The sequence below is a fragment of the Odocoileus virginianus genome, chromosome 5, assembly GCF_023699985.2.
Source record: "Odocoileus virginianus isolate 20LAN1187 ecotype Illinois chromosome 5, Ovbor_1.2, whole genome shotgun sequence".
Classification (NCBI taxonomy): domain Eukaryota; kingdom Metazoa; phylum Chordata; class Mammalia; order Artiodactyla; family Cervidae; genus Odocoileus; species Odocoileus virginianus.
This window is the reverse complement of record NC_069678.1, coordinates 85,355,908-85,375,580: the sequence shown is the minus strand read 5'-3', so window position 1 is coordinate 85,375,580 and position 19,673 is coordinate 85,355,908. Positions and strand designations below refer to the sequence as shown.

General features: G+C 37.2%; 1 protein-coding gene across 18 annotated transcripts in view; it reads right to left on the bottom strand.

Moving 5' to 3' along the window:
* SCMH1 (Scm polycomb group protein homolog 1) overlaps positions 1-19,673 on the bottom strand; it is a 212,997-nt gene that overhangs the window by 95,912 nt on the left and 97,412 nt on the right. The gene's annotated exons all lie outside the window — the stretch shown is intronic.

Sequence of the window (19,673 nt, the reverse complement as noted above, 5' to 3'; positions counted from 1 at the left end):
ACCTTCTACCTTCAGATACCAAAATCTAGTGCTTTTTGATAGTCTCCCAGTCGACCTCAGCTCTCCCGTTCCTGAAAAAGGACAGACAGGCTGAACCACAGCTGCACGGCTGGAAACAGCAACAATAATATCTGATTACTGTGTACTTCACTGTGGGCCAGATACTGTGCCAGGCACTTTCTACTGGGTATCTAATTTAATCCTCAAGACAACCTAGTGAGGTAGAAATTATCTTCATTTTATAGATGAGGAGAGGTATAAACTGCTTAAGATTTCAAAGTGAACAAATGACAAAGAAAGGACTGAAACCCAGGCAATCTGACTGTTGAGCCTACGTACGCTCTTATCTACCATGCTAAATTATCAATGTGCATGGGAAATGGAAAAGGAAGAAGCAGCTTTTGGGATTAAGTATTAATTAAGAACTATAATTAAATTAAAGGGGGGGTGTGAGAAGAGAGAAAAAAATGGAAATAAGAAAAGAGGTACTACCCCATATGATTTAAATGCTTAGTCTCAAAGCTGGCTAGGCTAAATGGGGTTTCCCAAGGTCAGGAGACTTCTTGGGCTAGCCCATTCTTATCAACAGTGGAGATAGCAATTTGTACATTCCTATCAAACTGATACCACTTCCTTTTTTGCCTGCCTAGCCATTTTTCCTTTTGCAAACCATCCCCACCCCATTCCAAACCCTAATTTTAGGTGATTTGGTGGGGATGTCTAGTGGGTTCTACCGACCTACCTGGCTATGAAATGCAAGATAATGCCATTTAAGAGAATCACATTCCCTTTAGACCAAAAGTATGTTATGTATGTCTCAAACTGGCTCAACTGTTTTCTGATATGATATGCATGTTGGAGAGCTTTTCTTTCTCTGAGATCATAGTTGTAAGGGTGTTTGTAGATTTGGCACTGCTAACTAGAGAATAAAACCAAGAATAAAGCCAACGCAGAGCAGAAGATGGAGAAACACGAGAGTATTTAAAACAACTCTCCTTAAGTCAGGAAAGGAGCCAAACCTAAGCAGATCTGCCATGAAGGGTTCACTACACCTAAAGATAAGGCACAGCTGTTCTAGAGAAATGTTCCCTGCACCTTTGTAAAACAGAGGAATAACACAATTAGAAAATTCAGATTCATGCCCTCAGTTCCCAACAACTAGAGTGCCTCACCATGTAATTCCCAATTCAATTTTTCAGAAATGGGTTACTGAGAGGCTTCTATCTCACCTGGTACTTGAGCTAAGAAAAAAAAAATCATCTCACTCTGGAAACCCTTATTATAATAATAGCTAACATGTATTGAATGCTTATCATGTACTACTTTACAGGTACCTTCTCTCAGGATATTTCAAATAATACCATGAGAAGTACACTATCATTATCCCTAGTTTGCAAATGATGAAAGAGAAACTCAAGATAAGTAGCTGGTCCAAAGTAGTAAGTGGTGGAAACAGATTCTACTACATAATGGTCTTACTCCAAACCTCATGTTATTAACTATGTTTCCCTACCTCTTAGCAAGCTTCTTCAAGAGTAGAAGGGCAAAGAAGAAACGCTGCCAACTCAATTACTGAGTACTTTATCCCCCAACCCCCAAGGTGATGTGGGACCCCTCAAAATTCAGATATATTCATAATCTGGTCTTGGGGAGTCACAGATGGAATTTAAACACTGAAAGGTTTTTCAGAGACCAGATAGTATGAAGGTTTTATATTGCAGACGACAAAACTGCAATCCAGAGAGGTTAAGAAACTTGTTCACGATCACATAAGTTGTTTCTGCAGTTAGGCTGGAGCCCTAGGACTTTTCATCTGTTTCTCTTTCACTATACCATGCTGCTGCCCACAGAAAACATTTATTCTGTTCATATTACGTGCTAGCCTCCAAATGGTAAGTACTTTTAAATGGGCTATCTCATTTAATCACTTCTACAGCTCTGTGAATTTGGCATGAGAAAAGCAGCACTGGGTTTGGATCCAGGCTGCCTAGATTCAAATTTAGCTCTGCTACTTAACTGGTGTGTGACATCCGGGAAATAATAAGGTCTCTTTCTGGCTTTAGTTTCCTCAACAATAAAGTGGGATAAGACTAGTAACTACTTCAATGGGTTGTTTTAAGGATTAAAATAAGTTAATATAAATACACATGAAGCACTTATAAAGATACCTGGTATATAATAAGTATTAAATAAATGCTGGCTTTTATTTTGACTATTATAGATAAAAGACTGACCTAGTCAATAGCAGAGCAGGATTTAAACCAGACTCTTCTGTCTCCAGAGCCTTCATTATTAATCAGCACATTAATGTCTTCAAGCATTTAATCACTCAGTTCTACCATGCTATCTCTCTTGGTAAAAGAGTTGGAGTTGTACACTTGTGCAAAAAGGAAAAGGAAAAAACAATAATTTGAGGGTTTCCTCAAATTAAACAACAGCGTTCAAGAAAAAGGCCAGGTGGGTAAGAAACCTTACCCTCTAAAGTGGGAGTACCTCAGGATCTGGCCACTGGTTCTCTCTTCTTTGGTCTGCACTCCTTTCCCGTCAACGATGGCTGCCAATTTATATCTCTAACCCAAACCTCTGTCCTGAGTTTCATGCTCATATTTTCAACCGCCTTATTTTACAATTCTCCTTGGATGCCAAGAAATCTCAAAATGAGTGAGTCTAAAACAAAACTCTTGATTTTACAACCCCCTTTCCTCTAGTCACCTCATCTGGATTCATACCATCAGTAATTTAAACCCAGGTTCTGAGACCAAAAAGCCTGGAAGTCACTCTTGGTTCCTCCATTTCTACTGTCTCTCAAATATAATTAATCAGTAAGTATTGATGGTCCTTACATCGAATATATCCTAAACCAAACCATTCCTTGCCATTCTATATTTCTCCCCCACTAACACCCTAATCTAAGCCACAGTCAGACTCTGCCCATCCTATGACAACAGCTTTCTAACCATTCTGCTTCTACTTTTGCCTCCCTACTGTCTATTTTCCACACAGCAATCAGAATGATATGGTTATGTTTCTAAACATAAAAATCAGATCACATCACTCTTATGCTTACATCTTATACTACAAAATAAGTCTAAAGTCTTTATGTATTTAACAAAACTTACAAGATCTAGAACTTTCTTATGTCTTATAATTCACCTCCTATTTCTCCCCTGCCCTTTGAGTACTGGTCTTTCTATTTCCCAAGCACACCAAGCTGTGTCCCTCTGCCTCAAACACCCTTTCCTTTTCTCAAATCTTTTATTAGTTCTTTGCTGAAATACCACCTCTTCAGAATGGCATTCCTAGACTACTCTACCTCAAATAGCCTCATAGATCCTGCACCTTATTATCCTTAGCTTTCATCAGTGCCTACATTTTCTTTTTTCCATGTAATGTGTGTTTTTTCTAGCCAGAATATAAGCTCCATAAAAGTTTTACTGAACAAAGGAAAAAAATCTCCACTTATTAAATGGGTGCCAGTATCATGTTATCCCATTTAATCCTCACAAAAACCATGGGTGGCAGAGTTTATTAATGATCTGGCAGGTCAGGCACCTGAAACTGAAGGTTAAAAGTCAAGGTAAAGCAACTTATCATTGGCCACACAACTAAACTAGTAATATTATAAAGCCAGGTCTCCAATTCTGACCCCAGGCATTTGCGAGTGTTCTGTGCTTACCTCAGCTTTCTTTTACAAGTGTTTATAGACAATCAGTTCCAAAGAACTTTCAGATGCTCCTGAGACTGTTGGATTACTGAATAAATTAAGGTTCGTCTGCTTAAACAGTGATCTGAGCAAGCTCTGGACTTCAATGTAGATAAGCAGGCTAGAATCTAATCGCAGTTCATGCCCTCTGGTGGTAGGTAATAGAATAGCACTCATACCAAGAAGCACATGTACATGTGTACATGTATGTAAGGCTCCTCTGGGAGGAGAAAATGATTTGAGAATCATCTTGACAGTTATAGAGTCTAAAGCTACTCTAAGTTATTAGACTCTATGGCTCTCGAGATGATTCACAAATCATTCTTCTCCTTCCAGAGGAGCTTTACATACATGTACACATACAAATACATGTCGAGAAAGATGCCACTCACTCACTCATAACCTTGGACAACTCACTTCCCTTTCCCTGTTTCTGTATTCGTCAGCAGATGACACCACTAAAGCAGTGCTTCCAAACTTGAGTTTGGGTGGGCTAAACCTAAATTATACCTCAAGGGAGAAACGAGAGCTGGGAGAGAGAGATGTTGAACAAACTTTTCCCTGAGTAAGAAGTGAATGTTCAGCCAGGTAGTATTTGGGAAGGACTGCTAGAATTCCTTTTGGTTCTGCCAGGATGCTGTCACCACTTTGCTACTCTACTCTCATATACACACTCAAACACAAGTTAATACAGAATTATTTAATTGGGGGTGGTTGTGACTAGTCTTGAGATAAGTGTAAGTAAAGATGGGTCCGGCATTATTCAATGTCAGGGGCCTTTCTGCAGAGAAGAGAGTTCAGTGAATATTTTTTAAATTACCTTTTATCACATAAGTATTTAAGATACCGTAGTTAAAGTTACTTCTCTCTAAAATTTTACCCCATCCATCAATTTCTAGAAACAGAGTTCAAATTTCCATAGCCATAGTGAGATGTGCATCTTTTAAAATCCCCCTTTTCACTGACAGACTCTGGAGGTTATTAACCATATGAGAAGACTGACTAGTGTTGGGAATATAAAAGAGTTCCTTTCAAGTCAATGTCCCTCACACACCAGAGTTATGTGATCAAGTTTGCTGAACAGGTAGTTTATACTGAGATCCTGACACAATTGACTAGGGACCTCACTAGAGACCAGCTCTGATCTAGACTAGGGACTCTCAAACTGGAACACTGGAATCCCCTGGGGAGCACTAAAGAACACATTATACTACCCCCAGAAATTCAGATTTAATTGATATGAGGTAAGGCCTAGGCAGTGAAATTTTTGAGAGCTGCCTAGGTGGTTCTAACTGGCAGCCATGTTTGGGAATTAGTGATCCATACAGTCATGTTTAGAAGAAATAACCTCAGACTAAGTATAGAATGGACCATTAAAACAAGGTGATGTGAGGAAAATTGACATTATCTGAGAATCATTCTACCTTTTCACCTGGAGGACTCTACAATGTTCCTATGTGAACAGAACACACACACTTATACATATATACACAGAAACCACACAAGATTTTAATAGAGAAGAATGGTCTCAAGAGCAATGCTTCCCAAATATAAACCAGCTGTGTCAGAGTCTTGGGAGAGCCATTTTACCATGCAGAATCCCAAGCCCCATTACCTAGAGATTCTGATTCAGGAACTCTGGGGAGAGGTCCAGAGGAGGCCTGGGGAACATGAACACACACACACATGTATGTGTAATTATATTCATAATTTAAAATTTTTTCTTTTGAAAAATTTTAAACCTAGAGAAAAGTAGCAAAAACAGTACATGAACAAACTATGCACCCTTCATCTAGGTTCTGCAACTAAATAATACTTCACCACAGTTGCTTTCCATCTATCCACACACACTTTTCCTCTGAACTATGTGAAAGTTAGAGACATCATGGTACTTCACCTTTATATATGTCAGGACATGTGTCCTGACAACAAGGACATTCTCTTTTAAAACTGCAATATTATCTTATCCAAGAAATTTAATTAAAAATATTCTCAACTGTCCCCAAATCTTTATAGCTATTCATTTTAAAATACACCATGGATTACATACAGTATTTGGTTGTCATGTATCTTTAGTCTCCTTTAATCTACAACAGTTCAGTTGCCTTTTGTTTTTCATGAAGTTCCTACTTTTGAAGAGTCTGTTATAGAATGTCCCACAATTTGGATTTCTTTCTGATTGTTTCCTTATAATTATATTCATGCTAAATAGTTTTGACAAAAATACTACACAAGTGATGTTGAGTACTTCGCACTTCATTGCTTTAAGAGGTATGTAAAATGTTTGTCTAATCACTGATGATACTAAGTTTGATCACTTGTTAAGGAATGACTGACAGATTTCTTTATTGTAATTCCCCCTTGTAATTAATAGATAATCAGTGGGGAAAAACTTCGGGACTATGTGAATATCCTATTCTCCAATAAGCTTTTTTTTTTTTTTTTTTAGCATTCATTGATTGTCTTGGTCTGAATTCATTAAAAGGGTGATTGCCAAAATGATAACTTTCTATCATTTTTAATATTTATTAGCTAATACTCTGCAAAGAACTTTCTCTGCAACTTTAATTTTTTTTTCTAGTGTTTCACTAGGGACCCATGGTGCTACTACTATTGTATTTTTATTATCCTTTTTGATGGTTATATTTTTCCAGTTTTGGTTAGCCAAAGTCTCTTTAGGCTGGCTTCTATGTCCTTTTGATATGTACCCATCATTCTCTGAAACTGTTTCCTGGCAAAATAAGATGTTCCAGATTCACCTGTTGCTCAGTCTTGAAATTAGCCATTGCTTCAAGGAGTCATGATTCCTTTTAGTGGAGAATGGGATTTAGAAATCAACTAATTTGGAAATTTGGATATATATTCCTCACATTGCTGAAGAGTCATTGTTTCTAGGCCTTTCAATAGACAGAACTTGGAACATATACATACATACACATACACATGTACCATCTTGGAATATATACATATATAAACATGTATATGTTCTAAGGGAATATGTATTATATGTTAATATATATGTATATTTTAATATGTATATAATTATAGATTTATATACCTATTTTAAGCAAAGAGTTGATAACATACCTCCAATTCAAATCCTACACTGCAAGGTTCTTCCTCATCTTCTCCTATTCCATATTTTGTATCTTATTTACTCATTTTATCTATCTTCTATACACGCAAAAGAGTTTCAGATTATTATGGTGAAACCACTAACATTATTAAAAAAAAGTCAGAATTTCATTGTCCTTTGAAATATGGTGTCCCAATGAGGGTGTACTGTAAGGGTTCTGATTGTTGGAATTTTTTCAATGTGGCTATGATGATCATTTGATACAGAGTTCAGTTTGTTTCTGTTTATCAAGTTTAGTCATATACTAAAAGTTAGCCAATTTTAGTATATGCCTGTTCATCTATTTTTGATTTAATTTTATGTAATAAGTAACATATTCAAATAATGCAAAAGTCAAAAGAATATAAATGAGTATTCTCCAAGAAGTCTCTCATTTCTATTCTTTCCACACTATTCCCAGACACTCCCCAGACACTTCATTATTTTCTCGTTTTAATAGTCCAGTGTTTCCTTTTATAAAAATAAGTATATAAAATATATATGTTCATGTACATTATATATACACATGTGTGTATACACACATATATTTCCCCTTCTCTTTCTCAAAAGTAAATGGCATTAAGTATGTTCATATCAATGTGTAATTATCACCATCATGTATTTCCAGGATTTTTTCATCTTCCTCACATGAAACTCTGCCCAGTCCTTTCTCCCCTCTCCCAGTTCCTTGCAAATGTCATTCTTTTTCCTGTAAGTACTCAGTGGGATCATATAGTATTTGTTCTTTCGTGACTGGCTTATTTCATTTAACATAGTATCTTTAAGGTTCACTCACACTGTAGCACGTCAGAACCTCCTTCCTTTGTAAAGCTGAATATTCTACTATGTTCATATACAACATTTTATTTACTCATTCTTCTGTCAATGGAAACTTGGGCTATTTTGGCCTTTTGGATATTATGAATAATGCTGCTAAATATGGGTATAAAAATATCTCCTTGAGTCTTTGCTTTATACTCTTTTGCCTATCTACCCCAAAGTGGAATTGCTAGATCATATGGTAATTTTCCTTTTAACTTTTTTTGTGGAAACACCATATTGTTTTTCATAGTGGCTATGCCATTTTTCATTTTGAATACTCAGCAATACACAAAATTCCAATTTCTCCACATCCTCAACAACACTTGTTATTTTCTATTTATTTGATAATAGCCATTCGAATGGGTGTAAAGTATTATCTCATTGTGATTTTGATTTCCCTAAATGATTAGTGATATAGAGTATCTTTTCATGTGTGTATTGGACATTTGTATATCTTCTTCAGAGAAATGTCTATTCAAGTTCCTTGCTTATTTTTCAACCAGGTTGTTTATTTGTTACTGTTAAGTTCAAAAAGTCTTAAAAAATATATTCTGGATAGTAACCCCTTACCAGATATATCATTCACAAATATTTTCTCCCATGCCATGAGTTCCCTTTTCACTCTAACACGTTCCTTTAATAAACAAAATTTTTAATTTTGAAGCAGTCAAATATAAATATTATTTGTTGCCTGTGTTTTTGGTGTCATAATCAGACACCACTGCCAATTCCAATGTCATGAAGCTTTTCCTCTATGTTTTTTCCTAAATTGTATGGTTTTAGCTCCTACATTTAGGCTGTTGATCCATTTTGAATTAATTATTATATAATGGTGTACAGTAAAGGTCCAATTTCATTCTTTTGCATGTGGATATCCAGTTTTCCCAATATTCAGCATACAATATTGTATGTTGAATTGGTTTATGAGAGTTTGAAAAAATAATAGCTTTATCGTGGTGAAACTCAATTATACTTTTAAGTATCTGATGCAATGGTTTTTAGAGTTATGCAAAGATAATTCTATTGGCTTCCCTGGTGGCTCAGATGGTAAAGCATTTGCTTGCAATGCAAGAGACCTGGGTTCAATCCCTGGGTCAGGAAGATCCCCTGGAGAAGGAAATGGTAACCCACTCCAGTACTCTTGCCTGGAAAAGCCCATGGATGGAGGAGCCTGACAGGCTATACAGTCCATGGGGTCACAAAGAGTCAGACACAACTGAGCGACTTCTCTTCTCTAAAGCTAATTCTACCTAATTTTGGAAGATTTTTATCACTCTTCCACTCTCCCTGTTTTCAATTTATCCCAGTCCCCGGAAACCACTAACCTCTCTGCCTTTTTAGATTTGCCTATTTCCTCCCATCATGTGGGCTGTCTTTTTACTTCCCTGACAGTGTCTCTGGAAACACAAAAACTTTAAATTTTGAGGTCCATCTATCAGTTTTTTTCCGTTGTTTGTGCTTTTGGAGCCAGATCTAAGAAACCACTGCCTAATCCAAAGTCGTGAAGATTTACTCACCATGTTTTAAGAGTTTTAGATATGTTATCTACTTGCAATTAATTTTTGTACATGGTGTGGAAACAGCAACCCACTCCAATATTCTTGTTTGGAAAATCCCATGGATGGAGGAGCCTGGTAGGCTACAGTCCATGGGGTCACAAAGAGTCGGACACAACTGAGTGAATTAAAAAAAAAAAACCAAAAAACAACTATGTTGTGGAGGTGGCGTCCAATTCCATTTGTTTATATGTGAATATCCAGTTGTCCCTGTGCAGGTTGTTGAAGACCCTGCTGAATTATCCTGGCACCTTTGCTGAAAATCAACTGAGCATAAATGTATGGGTTTACTTCTAGACTCTCAAATCTAATCCTCTTATCTATAAGTCTATGTTCATTTTATGCCAGTAACACAATGTCTTGAGTACTGTTGCTTTATACTAAGTTTTGAAATCAAGAAATGTGCATTCTCATAAGTCTGCAGAGTTTTGTCAAAATTCATATGACTTTCTTCCTTTGCTATTTTAATATGGTAAAGTTCACTAATGATTTCACTAAACTTAAATCTTTTCATTCTCCCAAAACCCCTACTACTTTGTCTTGATGAACACTGTTTTAAATATGTTGAATTCTAATTCCAAACATTTTATTTAGGATTTTTATAATAATACTCATACATGATGTTGTGTGTGGGTGTTTAAATTAGGTTTAAGTATCAAAGTTCTACCTGCTTATAAAAAGAACTTGGATATTTTCTTACTTTTTCTATGATCCAGAAGTACACTGTCTAACACAGTAGCCACCAATCACATAGGTTTTCAACTTAAAATTACAATTAAATAAAATTAAAAATTCAATTCCTTAGTTGCAGTAGCCACATTCCAAGTGCTCTACAGTTACATGAGGCTGGACAAGTGTCATGCTGGACAGCAAAGACACAAAACATTTCAAACATCATAGAAAGTTCTGTGCATATCACTGAGCTACAACAACTTAAGAAGAATTGAGATTATTCGGTACTCAAGGTTCTGTAGGATTTCCCTGTAAAATAATCTGTACATAGTGCTTTGATGTAGGTGTTTTGACAACATGTTTTCTATCAGCTCAGTTCAGTCGCTCAGTCATGTCCGACTCTTTGCGACCCCATGAATCACAGCATGCCAGGCCTTCCTGTTCATCACCAACTCTCGGAGTTTACTCAAACTCATGTCTATCGAGTCGGTGATGCCATCCAGCCATCTCATCCTCTGTTGTCCCGTTCTCCTCCTGCCACCAATCCCTCCCAGCATCAGGGTCTTTTCCAATGAGTCAACTCTTCGCACGAGGTGGCCAAAGTATTGGAGTTTCCGTTTCAGCATCAGTCCTTCCAATGAACACCCAGGACTGATCTCTTTAGGATGGACTGGCTGGATCTCCTTGCAGTCCAAGGGACTCTCAAGAGTCTTCTCCAACACCACAATTCAAAACCATGAATTTTTCAACACTCAGCTTTCTTCACAGTCCAACTCTCACATCCATACATGACTACTGGAAAAACCATAGCCTTGAATAGATGGACCTTTGTTGGCAAAGCAATGTCTCTGCTTTTTAATATGCTGTCTAGGTTGGTCATAACTTTACTTCCAAGGAGTAAGCGTCTTTTAATTTCATGGCTGCAATCACCATCTGCAGTGATTTTGGAGCCCCAAAAAATAGCCTGACACTGTTTCCCCATCTATTTGCCATGAAGTGATGGAACCAGATGCCATGATCTCAGCTTTCTGAATGTTGAGCTTTAAGCAAACTTTTTCACTCTCCTCTTTCACTTTCATCAAGAGACTCTTTAGTTCCTCTTCACTTTCTGCCATAGGGTGGTGTCATCTGCATATCTGGGGTTATCGATATTTCTCTCAGCAATCTTGATTCCAGCTTGTGCTTCCTCCAGCCCAGCGTTTCTCATGATGTACTCTGCATAGAAGTTAAATAAGCAGGGTGACAATAAACAGCCTTGACGTACTCCTTTTCCTATTTGGAACCAGTCTCTTGTTCCATGTCCAATTCTAACTGTTTCTTCCTGACCTGCATACAGGTTTCTCAAGAAGCAGGTCAGGTGGTCTGGTAGTCTTATCTCTAAGAATTTTCCAGTTTCTTGTGATCCACACAGTTAAAGGCTTTGGCATAGTCGATAAAGCAGAAATAGCTGTTTTTCTGGAACTCTCTTGCTTTTTTGATGATCCAGCGGATGTTGGCAATTTGATCTCTGGTTCCTCTGCCCTTTCTAAAACAAGCTTGAACATCTGGAAGTTCACGGTTCACATATTGCTGAAGCCTGGCTTGGAGAATTTTGAGCATTACTTTACTTGTGTGTAAGAGGAGTGCAATTGTGTGGTAGTTCGAGCATTCTTTGGGATTGCCTTTCTTTGGAATTGGAATGAAAACAGACCTTTTCCAGTCCTGTGGCCCCTGCTGAGTTTTCCAAATTTGCTGGCATATTGAGTGCAGCACTTTCACAGCATCATCTTTCAGGATTTGAAATAGCTCAACTGGAATTCCATCACCTCCATTAGCTTTGTTCGTAGTGATGCTTTCTAAGGCTCACTTGACTTCAAATTCCAGGATGTCTGGCTCTAGGTGAGTGATCACACTATCATGATTATCTGGGTCATGAGGATCTTTTTTATACAGTTCTTCTGTGTATTCTTGCCACCTCTTCTTAATATCTTCTGCTTTTGTTAGGTCCATACTGTTTCTGTCCTTTATCAAATCCATCTTTGCATGAAATGTTCCCTTGGTATCTCTAATTTTCTTGAAGAGATCTCTAGTCTTTCCCATTCTGTTGTTTTCTTCTATTTCTTTGCATTGATCACTGAGGAAGTCTTTCTTATCTCTCCTTGCTATTCTTTGGAACTCTGCATTCAAATGGGAATATCTTTCCTTTTCTCCTTTGCTTTTAGCTTCTCTTCTTTTCACAGCTATTTGTAAGGCCTCCTCAGACAACCATTTTGCCTTTTTACATTTTTTTTCTTAGGGATGGTCTTGATCCCTGTCTCCTGTACAATGTCATGAACCTCTTTCCATAGCTCATTAGGCACTCTGTCTATCAGAGCTAGTCCCTTAAATCTATTTCTAACTTTACTGTATAGTCATAAGGGATTTGATTTAGGTCATACCTGCATGGTGCAGTGGTTTTCCCTACTTTCTTCAATTTAAGTCTGAATTTGGCAATAAGGAGTTCATGATCTGAGCCACAGTCAGCTCCTGGTCTTGTTTTTGCTGACTGCATAGAGCTTCTCCATCTATGGCTGCAAAGAATATAATCAATCTGATATTGGTGTTGGCCATCTGGTGATGTCCATGTGTAGAGTCTTCTCTTGTGTTGTTGGAAGAGGGTGTTTGCTATGACCAGTGCGTTCTCTTGGCAAAACTCTATTAGCCTTTGCCCTGCTTCATTCCATACTCCAAGGCCAAATTTGCCTGTTATTCCAGGTGTTTTCTGACTTCCTACTTTTACATTCCAGTCCCCTATAAGGAAAAGGACATCTTTTTTGGGTGTTAGTTCTAAAAGGTCTTGTAGGTCTTCATAGAACCATTCAACTTCAGCTTCTTCAGTGTTACTGGTTGGGCACAGGCTTGGATTACCATGATGTTGAATGGTTTGCCTTGTAAATGAACAGAGCTCATTCTGTCGTTTTTGAGATTGCATCCAAGTACTGCATTTTGGACTCTTTTATTGACCATGATGCCTACTCCATTTCTTCTAAGGGATTCCTGCCCACAGTAGTAGATATAATGGTCATCTGAGTTAAATTCACCCATTCCAGTCCATTTTAGTTCGCTGATTCCTAGAATGTTGACGTTCACTCTTGCCATCTCCTGTTTGACCACTTCCAATTTGCCTTGATTCATGGACCTAACATTCCACGTTCCTATGCAATATTGCTCTTTACAGCATCAGACCTTGCCTCTATCACCAGTCACATCCACAACCGGGTATTGTTTTTGCTTTGGCTCCATCTCTTCCTTCTTTCTGGAGTTATTTCTCTACTGATCTCCAGTAGCATACTGGGCACCTACCGACCTGGGAGTTCCTCTTTGAGTATCCTATCATTTTGCCTTTTCATACTGAGAACATGGGGTTCTCGAGGCAAGAATATTGAAGTGTTTTGCCATTCCCTTCTCCAGTGGACCACATTCTGTCAGACCTCTCCACCATGACCCTTCCGTCTTGGGTGGCCCCACACAGCATGGCTTAGTTTCATTGAGTTAGACAAGACTGTGGTCCGTGTGGTCAGATTGGCTAGCTTTCTGTGATTATGGTTTTAGTGTGTCTGCCCTCTGATGCCCTCTTGCAACACCTACCGTCTTACTTGGGTTTCTCTTACCTTGGACGTGGGGTATCTCTTCACGGCTGCTCCAGCAAAGTGCAGCCACTGCTCCTTACCTTGGACAAGGGGTATCTATGTTTTCTATAGATCTGTTTAAACTCTGTGATGCTCCTAACTAGCTTTTCTGGTTTATTTACTGATTGCTCCCTTTGTCATTTCTACTTCGGTATATCTGCTCTAATTGCTTTTTTCCTTCATTAGGCTAACTAGTGGTTTGTATATTTTGTTGATGCTTTCTCCAAAGAACCAGCACTTTGATCTTCTGCTTTTCTATTTTCTACCTCATTAATCTCTTTTTATCTTTATTTTTTCTATTTATGTCTCCTTTGTATTTTCTTTGGGTTATAACTTTTTCTAGCTTTCTGAATTGGGAACTTAAATTTTTAATATTTATCCTTTCATTTTTATTTATGACAGGTATTTAAGGCTACAATTTTTTTTCCAGTCACCCCTTTGATTGTATCATAGACTTCTGATGTGATGTTTATTATCACTATGTTTTAGGAATTCTGAAATTTTGGCTTATATATCTGTTTTCCAAACAAAACTTGTTTAAACAAAGAGCTTTAAATTTCAAGGTGGAAGGGCATTTGCCATGGTATACAGTTTGGTATGCAAACATACATATACACACACACGATCTATCTTATTCATTAAAGCCTTCAGCAGCTTTACTTTTTGTACTCTTAGCCTGTCTTGAGAGATGTGTGTTAAATATCTTATTAGTGTGTTTGTCTATATTACTTTGTATCTACTGTAATTTCTATTTTATGAATTCTACCAAGTCTAATGGGCTTCCTGGGTGGCTCAGTGGTAAAGAATCCAACTGCAATGCAGGAGATGTGGGTTTGATCCCTGGGTAGGGAAAAATCCCCTGGAGAAAAAATCGCAACCCTTTCCAGTACACTTGCCTGGAATATCCTATGAATAGAGGAGCCTGGAGGCCTACAGTCCATGGGGTCACAAAGAATTAGACACAACTTAGTGACTAAACAACAACAACAACAACCATATCTGATAACACAATTGTAATCTCTGCTTATCTAACTTATATGCAGAATACATCATGCAAAATGCCGGGCTAGATGAATCACAAGCTGGAATCAAGATTACGGGGAGAAATATCAACCACCTCAGATACGCATGATTCCACTCTAACAGCAGAAAGTGAACAGGAAATAAAAAGTCTCTTGATGAGAGTGAAAGAGGAGAGTGAAAAAGCTGACTTAAAACTCAACATTAAAAAAACTAAGATCATGGTATCTGGTCCCATCACTTCATGGCAAACAGAAGGGGAAAAAGTGGAAACTGTGACAGATTTTATTTTATTGGGCTCTAAACTCACTGAGGACGGTGACTGAAGCCACAGAATTAAAAGACGCTTGTTCCTTGGAAGAATAGCTATGACAAACCTAGACAGGATATTAAAAAGCAGAGACATCACTTTGCTTAACAAGGTCTGTATAGTCAAAGCTATGGTTTTTCCAGTAGTCATGTACAGATGTGAGAGTTTTACCGTAAAGAAGGCTGAGTACCAAAGAATTTATGCTTTCAAGCTGTGTTGCTGAAGAAGACTCTTGTGAGTCCCTTGGACTGCAAGGAGATCAAACCAGTCAATCCTCAAGGAAATCAACCCTGAATATTCATTGGAAGGACTGATGCTGAAAGCTGCAGCTCCAATACTTTGGTCACCTATGCAAAGAGCTGACTCATTAGAAAAGACCCTGATGCTAGGAAAGATTGAAAGCAAAAGGAGAAGTGGATTGCAGAGTAGGAAATGGTTAGATAGCATCGTTGACTCTGGACATGAACATGAGCAAACTCCAGGAGACAGTGGAGGACAGAAAGACCTAGTGTGTTGCAGTCCACTGGGTCACAGAGAATTGGGACATAACTTTGTGAATGAAAAACAACAAATCTCTGCTACTATACTGCTTGAAGTTGCTTCATACATCATTTGTCATCTTTTACTTTTAGCCTTCCCGACTCACTTTATTTTAGGTATGTCTCCTGTACAGTGTAAAGCTGGATTTGACTTTGAGCATCAATCTGAAATGTTTTAACAGGTGAGTTAAATGTAAATGTTCATTTACATTCTGTATACTCTGTATAAATTATATATTTGTTCTCAACTCTATCACAGTATGTTTTATTTACTGCGTTTTCCATAGTTCATCTCTTTGTGTCATATATTTCTCGACCATTTTGTTCTTTTGGTATTAAGGAAGTTCGGGTATTTTGTTTTAGTGGTTATCTTTATATTAACATACTTTATAATGTGCTTAATTCCCCCATTTCCTCATTTAGGCTACTACTATATGATTCATTGGTTTTAAATGATATCCTTTGACCCCATCTCAAGCTATTACGGAAGGAAAGGGACTTGCTTTCTGGTCCCACTGCATTTGCTGGCTGGCTTCTACAGCACTCCCGTCTCCTTGGTTGCCCGTGTCCTGGAGCACCAGACAGTTTAGTAAAGTATCCAGTGGCCAGCAGCTCCGCCTCCACCACCTTCTCCCATCTTAAATGGTTTTGTAAGAGTTTCTACAGAGATACACACCTCTCCATGAACAGTCTTTTCCGCACCATAGAAGGCGAATTTCTAGCAAGTTCCACTGCTGTGGCACTAGTGATTTCTCTCACCCAGTGAGCAACTGCGCCCCTGCCAACACAGCTTATATCTCAGGCCTGAGATGGGGGAAGGGAGGCTCTTCCTTGGGCTGTCTATCTCGGCCCCAGTGTAGTGGCTTCTCCTTATGTCTGCTCTTCATATATTCCTTACAGTTCTCTGCCTTTTGACTAGCCAATCCCTCACTCCAACTCTGTTAGAATTAACAATTTCATTAAACTTTCTGTGTTCCTTCTTCACTGGACCCAGACTGGTACCATACTATTCTACTCTTGTCCTTAACCTTTGTTTTTCTTAGATATATCATCTGTTATTTGGATGAAGCTCTTTCCATAACTGATTTAGGAAGCAGTTGGGGGTCACAATATTTCCCGTGTTCTTGCAGGTTGAAAACTCTTTCAGTGTAATCTCAGCACTTGAAAATACAATTTATCTAGATATAAATCTGTCTTTTCATTTTCTTTCCTCAAATTTCTTAATAATGCTCCTCCGTTTATAGTCTTGCTTTGCATTTTGCTGTTGAAAAGTATGATGTAAACCTGACTTTCTTTGCCTTGAAAATAATTTGGCTATTTTGCTGGAGGCTTAGATGAATTTTTCTTTATTCACAGAGTATAATTGTTTTACTAGAAAAGGTCTTAGAGTTGACAATTTTCCAGGAATAAGGAAGGCTTTTTCAGTATGAAGGTTCAGGTGCTTTCCCATTTTTGGAACATTTTCTTACATTACAATTTTAAGTATTAACCCTATTATCTGCTTCAGGGAATCCAAATATACATGTACACATACATATACCCAGAAGACCTTTTTGACTACATACTATATCTAACAGTTCCTTTCTGATACTTTTAAACCTTTTCTTCTAACATTTAGTTTTATTCTCTTGACTGTTTTATTTCTTTTTTCAATGTCTCTTATTATATTTTCAGTTGAATATATTGTCCCAATGGGTACCTTGGAATGGAGTCTTCAATTGAGATTATTTTTCTTTCTTCACTTTTTTCCCTTGAGTTTGCACAATTCTATTTTCACATCTTCCTATTTACTGTGCATTTCTAGTCTATTTACTGTGCATTTCTAGTCTGACTTAAAATTTATGGTTCAAGGTATTATTTTTTATAGCTGTCAATACTTATTTAATTCAAGATGGGTCACTGTGCAACAGTTTTCCTCTGATTAGTCACTGATTTTTGGCTTAGAATTTTCAGTAGTTAAAATGGTTTTATCTTCTACTTCTGTCTTTCTTCATGTAGAAGTTTTTTTTTTTTTCATGCAGAATTTTTTTATGGATGTTGACTGCTGTTTCCTAATGATTTCAAATGTCTTATATTTTCTTGGGCTAGCAAAAAAAAGGATGTTCCATTTTGTCAGGGAATTTGGGTCATGAGTTTTCTGTTGGCATAATGAAATGCAGCTTCTTTGGTGAAGCCTGTTTGGAATGTGGTGGGATAGGAAGACCTGAATGTCTTCGGATTTTACAATTCTCTTTGTTCCTGTATAACTCTAAATGATTACCCATGGCTTCCTTCTTTTCCTTCAACATTATGTTTACCTCTCCCATGAGGGCAGTTATCAGCCCACGGCTGCTATCTCTGGTCCCTCACACTTTTAATTCATTCTCTTTCTTCTGATTCTCCAGTAGACAATGCTTTAATCAAGTATCTCTTAGTTGTCTTTCAGTATTGCCCACTCTGAATGGGCCTATCTTTTTGTGGGGTGATTTTGGCCGTGCTGGGGCCCCATTGCCCTCTGCCTTTTTAATGTAGCTTTTAACTACATAAAACTCTTCATTCTGGTATGGGGTGGGTATTAGCTTTATTGGTTTCAGATCTTTACATCTGAACATGCAGACAGCATGTTATTGAAATGTGTGGTATTCTTGACTCCTAGTTATGTTTAGGCATGAGTTATGGGTGGCTTGATTTGCTTTCCTTTTTGATCCTTATGTTTCTGGAGAATTTATGGAAAAATTTTGATGTAGATGGTCACCATTATCCCTGGGAACTTATATTTTGTAACAGCCTTTCAAGATGCTTCTAAACCATGGTTCATAAAATCAGTTGAGAACCTTATGGTACTATGCAGCTACAGAAAGGAATGAGAAACATCTCAATACTAAGAAGTCATTTTCAGGACATATTGCTAAATGAAAAAAGTAAGATTTGAGAAAAATATGTATAGTATGTTGTCATTTATATAAGAAGGGAATATATGTACACACACACACTCACAGATATATTTGCTTATTTTTAAAAATGGAGTATGAACTATTAAGTTAAAAGAAAGTGGTTACTCTATGGCAGAAGTAAGGGATAAGGTAAAGGGCATTTCTCCGAATATACTGTTTTATAGATTTCAAGAATGGTTTATATACATACGAGGCCAAAGATAGAACAATTCAAGAATCAACAAGGATAATCAGTGCAACGGAGTGAAAAACATCAAATATGTATGAATCTTTGAGTTTATGATATTAAATACAATAACAGCAATAAGACTAAGTAATTTTGGAGGATAACGGCAATCCAATTTATTATTCTGAAAAGTGGTAAACAAAGAAAAGAATCAATCATTTAAACTGTCTTTCCTGTATGAACTATGCTTCAGGATAACCAAATAGTTGAAAGTTTATTTTAATAGACATAATCCATTTAATTTATGTGGACAGAATGATAATATTAAAATTTCCCATTTTGCAACCAAAATGAATTGATAGGTCTAAATCAGGGGTCAGCAAGCTACAGCCAGAAGGCTGGACAACTTGTTTTGTAAATAAAGCTTTACTGGATCACAGCCTTGCCCATTTTTTTATGTATTGTCTATGACTGCTTTCAAATTACAAGGAAAAAGCTGACAAGTTACAACAGAGAATATATGGCCTGTAAGCCTGAAATATTTACTATCTGACTCTTCTTTAGAAAATCTGCCAACCCCTGCTCTAGACTACAAGCAGTAATGGCTGCTACATTATAAAATGAGACACAACCAGACCATATATACTTCTTAATCAATGTAAATATCACTACCTATGAAATATTCTTATTGAAAAAAACTGAACCTTAACCTGATCAAGCCTCTAGATCTAGTTACCAATTTCTAGGACAAGAGGTCAGAGAAACATGTTAAATGATACCAGAGAGATACAATCAGCAAAATCTAATTGTGGGAAAATTTAAAGAAAATGACTTAGGTTTTTCAACAAATAAATTGCAAGGAAAAAACAAGGGAGGAGGAGAACCCATAGATTAAAAGATACTTGAGGAACATATCACCCAACTGCAATATGTTGATTTTTTTTTGGATCCTGATTCAAAACAAATGAAATAAAGAGAGGAAGAGACAGACAGACAATAGGGAAAATTTAAATACTGAGTAAATATTTGTTGATATTAAGGAAGTATCATTATTTTATTCACATGTGACAATGTTATTATGGCTATGCTTTTAAAATATTAACTATGAGAGAGATACATAATAAATATTTAGTGATAAAATGATACTATGTTTAAGCAACAGGCAGGAGTGTGCAGGGAATGTATATAGG